The sequence below is a fragment of the Podarcis liolepis genome (genome assembly GCF_965112155.1).
Source record: "Podarcis liolepis genome assembly, chromosome: 1".
Taxonomy (NCBI): Eukaryota; Metazoa; Chordata; class Lepidosauria; order Squamata; family Lacertidae; genus Podarcis; species Podarcis liolepis.
Window position 1 is genome coordinate 18,983,959 of NC_139554.1, and position 6,458 is coordinate 18,990,416.

The 6,458-nt window shown below is 45.8% G+C and overlaps 1 long non-coding RNA gene across 1 annotated transcript; it reads right to left on the bottom strand.

Annotated features, from left to right (window-relative positions):
* Positions 1-3,148: 3,148 nt before the first annotated feature.
* Positions 3,149-6,096, bottom strand: LOC310685909. Its single transcript, XR_014515594.1, has 3 exons — positions 5,771-6,096; positions 4,101-4,285; positions 3,149-3,443 (listed from the first exon to the last, which is right to left on the bottom strand). It is a non-coding gene; the product is annotated as an uncharacterized lncRNA (long non-coding RNA).
* Between the last annotated feature and the right edge of the window lie 362 nt (positions 6,097-6,458).

The following is a 6,458-nucleotide window of genomic DNA, read 5'->3' on the forward strand; positions in this document are numbered from 1 at the left end:
TCTCTCTCTGTGTGTGAGGGGGGGTGTTGACATGAACGATAGTCATTGAGTATACGATATTTTTATTTTTAAAAAGACAGTTGGTTCTTAAGTTAACAATTAATTTGTGCTATTCCCTGCAAGTATTTTCATCACAGTCTCCTTGCTTCCACCATGTGTACATATGAAATTGGAAGGCTTCATGTTCATAAACAGCAGGTTTCTTATCTCCCTCTGCTTTCCTCCCAGTAAATAATCCAGGAATCATGTTGGGGCAAAAAAAGCATAGAGAAATTAATATTTTCTTGGGGCTTCCCCGGAGAGCTTTCGCAATGCATGTCCCAAATACACTCCCACCTGTGGCTTACTTTCAGGCAGGTCTCTGCCATCCAGTCTCAGTCCTGGAATCGGATATGTAATAATATAGAATTAATTATAGAAGAATAATTACTCCAAACATGCCCTACACACCTGGGCTGAGATCCGGGGCTTCCAGGTCAGCTTCTGCAGCTTCCACATAAGCTTCACCCTGGCACCTCTCCTTTTAGCAATAAATCAGTGCTTGCAACAGATTTTTCTCGGTTGCATTTTGTCCATCACACGCCACCCATTGTATCTCAGCGTGCCTTGCAGCAAATGCTGGCTCATTCATTTTAAATATTCATTCACTTTATCTTGTATCCTGCTCTTTCCAAGAGACTCGCGCTGGAGAACACCGTATTATTCAAAACACACACACACACAATGTTTTAAAATAATTCCTCTATGTAAAGGTAAAGGGACCCCTGACCATCAGGTCCAGTCGTGACCGACTCTGGGGTTGCGGCGCTCATCTCGCTTTATTGGCTGAGGGAGCCGGCGTACAGCTTCCGGGTCATGTGGCCAGCATGACTAAGCCGCTTCTGGCGAACCAGAGCAGCGCACAGAAACGCTGTTTACCTTCCCACCGGAGCAGTACCTATTTATCTACTTGCACTTTGGTGTGCTTTCGAACTGCTAGGTTGGCAGGAGCTGGGACCGAGCAATGGGAGCTCACCCCGTTGCAGGGATTCGAACCGCCGACCTTCTGATTGGCAAGTCCTAAGCTCTGTGGTTTAACCCACAGCGCCACCCGCATCCCATCAATTCCTTTACATACCTTGCTTAAATTAACCCTGTGCACATTTCTTAGCTGTTGTTGTTGGACTACAACTTCTGACATCTTTAACCATTAGTCATGCTGGCTGGAGTTATTGGGAACTGGAGTTCAGCAGCTGGAAGGCCACAGTTTTGGAACAGGTTAAAAAATGATCTTATACTGGCTACCTAGCTGAATATTGTCTATGCTCACAGGCCAAAACTCTCCAGGATTCCAGGCAGGGTTCTTTGCCAGCCCTACTTGGAGATCCTGGCATTTGAACCTGGAGCAGTCTGCATGCAAAGCAGACGTACTAAAACACTGACCTGTGGCTCTTCCTGGGTTCGCCAGCTCTGTTCTCCTTGCTTTGCCAGTTCTATGCAGTGTCAGATTTATGTATTAGCTAAACAAGCTAGAGCTTTAGGGCCCCACTCTCTTGGGGGCCCCAAAAAAATTTAAAGAAAAAAAACCTGGATGCACATTTCCAAAATATAAGATAAAAAACTAATAAAATAGAACCTACATACAGCAACAGTGTTTTGTGTTGTGTAGGCTCCTATGATGTAAGTAATGGGCCCTGCCTGCCAGCCTGCTCCCTAAAATATCACTGGTTAGATACCTGTTAGGTCCATAAATGATCATATAGCATATAGAAGAGTTTGGATTTGATATCCCGCCTTTCACTCCCCTTCAGGAGTCTCAAGCGGCTAACATTCTCCTTTCCCTTCCTCCCCCCCAACAAACACTCTGTGAGGTGAGTGGAGCTGAGAGACTTCACAGAAGTGTGACTAGCCCAAGGTCACCCAGCAGCTACATGTGGAGGAGCGGAGACGCGAACCCAGTTCCCCAGATTAGGAGACTACCGCTCTTAACCACTACACCACACTGGCTCCCTTAATATATTCAACACAAAAAAGAGCGACAATTTGTTGTTGACATATAAAGGACCCCATTACCTTCAGTAGCTTAGGGCCTCATCAAACCTAAATCCATTCCTGGTTCCATGATGAAATTATATTCCCTAGTTGCCCATTTCTATCTCCCTCTACACCAGAAGTTCCCAAACTTATTTGTCCCCTTTTCAGAAAAAAAACAAATTACTGGAGGAGGTGAACTAGACCCCAGGATTAAAAACCCATAGGGCGGACTGGAATGAAACCTGCCGGCTCAGTCCAATCCACCCAAGGGGCGGTTCTGGTGCCACAGCCCGCCTGCCATTGGCCAAATCAGTTGCCTGCAGCATGACCCCCCCCCCCCCAGATCGAGGGAAGGCATTGTCACCGTCCCACAATGCTGCCCAACCTGGCAGTATCCATCATTACACAACAGATGGAACATGTACAAATGGTTTTTCAAAATTTTCTTCTCCTTTTCTTTATGGTTGCACCGCCCCCTTATTTTTATTCAACATCCCCCAATTGCACCTGAGGCAAGTACCGCCCCCTGGACCATCCCAGCAACCCCAGAGGGCAATATTGCCATCTTTGGGAAACACTGATCTGCATCCTTGATCACCACCCTTGGACCAACTTTATCCCTCCCTAACTGATGTTCTTGACAGTACTGAGAGGGGACCATTGACAAGTTGGGTTTCTTCCCCTCAGAACCTGGCAAAAGGTTGCGGATAATGTGAAATGCACAGTTAAATGATGGAACTTGTTCCCACAGGAGGCAGTGATGGCCAACAACGCAGTTGGCTTCAAAAGATGATTAGATAAAGTCACGGAGAAGAGGGTTATCAAAGGCTACCAGCCAAGATGACTGTATTCTGCCTCCACAGCCAGTGTGGTGTAGTGGTTAAGAGCGGTAGACTTGTAATCTGGTGAACCGAGTTCTCTTCCCCGCTCCTCCACATGCAGCTGCTGGGTGACCCTGGGCTAGTCACACTTCTTTGAAGTCTCTCAGCCCCACTCACCTCACAGAGTGCTTTTGTGGGGGAGGAAGGGAAAGGAGAATGTTAGCCGCTTTGAAACTCCTTCGGGTAGTGATAAAGCGGGATTTCAAATCCAAACTCCTCCTCCTCCTCCTCCTCTTCTTCTTCCTCTTCCACAGTTGGAGACGACAATGCTTCCAAAAAACAGTTTCTGGAAGCCATGGGAGGAGAGAGTGCTCTTGTGCCCAGATCCTGCTTGCTGGCGTCCCACAGGCATCTGACTGGCCACGGTGAGAGCAGGAAGCAGCACTAGATGCTCTTCTTATGTTCTTAAGTCTGAGTTTTCTGCGAAAGGTATGCTTGAGAAAGTTGCGCTGAAATCAGCACCTCCTTCAATTGCACAGTTAAGTCCTGTCATCCTTCATGCAAATGCCGTGGGGGCACTTGTAGCTTCTCATTGTTGCAGAGGGGAAGCTGCAGAGAGGGGGAGATGAGGAGATCAAGGCACTAAGGTCCGATTTCTGACAATGGATTTTAGCTGAACTGGGAATCAGTTGCAGACTTGCTCCTGCTCTCTCAGCTTCCTTGTCCCATGTACACACCCTTCCATTGCCCCAGATGACCTGCCCCACCTTCAGTCACCCAAGGACACATGAAGGTGCAGGTAAATCATATTCCCTCAACTGAGAGCTGCAGGCTAGACCTGAAAAGATAGGAGATGAAAGTAAAGCAGATATACCGGTAGAGTTTTCGGTGCTGGTGTGGTAAAAAATGTAACTGGTTCTCTTTTTAAAAAAAGGAAAAAAACGAAGAAGAACAAACGGAACGGGCAGAATGCACCACGAAAAGGACAAATAACAGATGGACAAGCATAATTCAAAAGCAAATGCCAAATATTAGAAGGAACAACAGAGTTGGCTAACATATTGGCACAAAAGCAAAATAGATTCAGAAGACCAGCACAGTTATATAAAGTCCCTCTGGAGGGAAGAGAAGACAGTAGGTTGGCCATTTAGACATCGTCAAAAAAGAGGACAAAAGTGGGTGCTGATTTGCATCAAAGTCACATGTGCAAATTTATATGTAGCGACGCAATGTCAGAAATAACTAGTGCAACTAGAAATACAATACCTCCCACTCTGTGTCCGGGGTGGTGGTGGTGGTTGTGACATGGTGTCCTATGTTCCTGCTCAGTCTGCTGTAGTTTTGATGGGCAATTTCAAGACCACCGCTCCTCTTATGGGGGGTTCTTGATCTTTAAACTGGACTTGGACCAGGCAGCCTCTTCAAAGAGTCTTCTGTAAAGTAGGACCACCCTAGAAGTTATGCGTTTTGATGCCGTGTTAAACAAGGAACTAAGTTATCTGATATGTATAATATTAAGTAAGTGTTCCCTGATGGAGGGAGCTAAATGGCTTTGCCCCAGTTTTCAGGGCACATCCAGTGCTATTTTTCTAGAAAAAGTGGTGCCAGAACTCACTATGAACTTCTCCCTCTTTTTCTTAGTATGGCAATGGCATCTGCCTGAGAGGTGCCTGAGCTGAGGTCTAGTGAGCTCTGTTTATATATATATAAAAAAGCCCTGGGCATCTCTCTCTCTCTTTTCTTAGTAGTATTCCTTTGCTAAGTTATGCTTGAACAAGCCCAAAAGTGGGGTGACTAGTACAAGGACTGTGGGCTCTGAACATTTAGTATACCACACCAAAGATGGAAGCACGATAGCTTACATCATGGCCTAGCTCTGGCACTAGTATACCCCGCAAGTGTCCCGTGATCTCATGTCGTTTCACAGTGTGATTTTCCTCTGAAAGAAAGCAACCAATATGGCTGCCATGTTCTTGCGGTAAGAAAAGAGCAGATGGAATCCAGCAAGATGGCGTCCCAGATTTTGGCTTCAAGGTGTTGAAGGGTATGCACTAGGACCCTGGTTTTGGTTCCTACAGCTGGATGTGGGTCCTCTCCCCAGCCCACAGCCCTTCCCAGGTTGCAAATTTCCCTGGTTTTGTTCCACCCCCTCAAATGTTTTTGCCTGACCAGGATGTGTCCTCGAACCTTAAATATAAATCTACATAGCCATTATAAAACAGGGAAAGGGTATATGTCCTGTCACTCTTTTATGTTTATTCCAAAGATCCATAATGCTTTGTTCAGTTTTCCTCGTATAACCCCAAGATAGGATGTTATCTGGCTCAAAGTTGCCAGAACCCATAATTTATTGAACCACACTTTCTCCATTTATAGGATCTGTTCCTAATTCATAATGGGCTCAGTGAGGAGGAAGTCGTGAGCATCTTCAATCCCACCTTCCCTTCCAAGTTTCAGCACCTTAAGCTGCCCTTGCTCTCATCTTGTTCTCATTTTTTGAAGAAGCAACACACAGTTGAATAACCTTATTAGGTGCAGGGAGGTTTTTTGTGGCGGGGGGAAGGATATCGTCACAAAGAGCAGCTGGGACAATCTTTACATTGTGGCATCACAAATTTGTTCACACTTCATACAAGCAGTTATACAAAGAATAGCGCAAATACCCAGGGCCTCCTTTTCTTCCCACTCCACTCCTGAGGATTTCTGAATGTCATCGGAGATTATGAAGACTGAATGCAGCAAGTGAGTAATAATATTCAGTACCTAAGAGATCAGTTCGTTTTTGTTGTTGTTGAAAACGCCACAGATTTTCTGCTGACCCTGTCAACAACTACGAGAAGCTAATTTGCTAGCTCAATGACTCATCATTGGTTCAGTTTACACGGAGCTGACAAAGGTCAGCCGTGTAAAGGAAAGTATTTGGTTTTGATACTTACATCAAGGAGCTGCGATACTTCCTATGATTCCATGATTGATTTAATGTAAATTCGCCTAATTGCATAACTAAAGTGAACAGTGCTAGATGCTGCTGTCATTCGCTTTCAGTTATACTGGAGAGTTGTTAACGGTGGGTTTAATAAAAGCAGACCTGACCCACTTGGGCTGTTTGCAGTATAAACACAACTCTGGACATGCTGTTGCAAGTTACACACTCCCATTCGGATTGTGCCGGCCATGGTAAGATATGCTCCTTCTGGAGGGTTTCAGGCCTCAGCTGCACTGCCAGAGGTTAGCGGCTTCTGTTTTGTTTTGGTCTGGTTGCCATGGGGACAGGAGGAAGGGGGAGGAAAGGTGGGCATTAGGTGTCTTTCCATTCCACTGCACACCTGTGCTGCGTAAGAGAGAGAGCAGCTTGACAGGAAGTGGCTATGTGGAAGCCCATGCTCATTCCAGTTCACCTCCTGCAACTTAAGATATGTAGGAATGTTAAAGGCTCAAAAGCTGAGCACGCACAATGGTTGGCAGTGTGGACAAAAACAACAGCAACACAACACCGTATAAATACATTGTTAAGTAAGAACAGAGTTAAGTGCTTGGCTGTTTGCTGTGGGTCCAGTCCTAGGCTGGGTGCAAGATTCAGGCTGTGAAGCTCACAAACAGAGCAGGAAGGCAGAAATACGAACC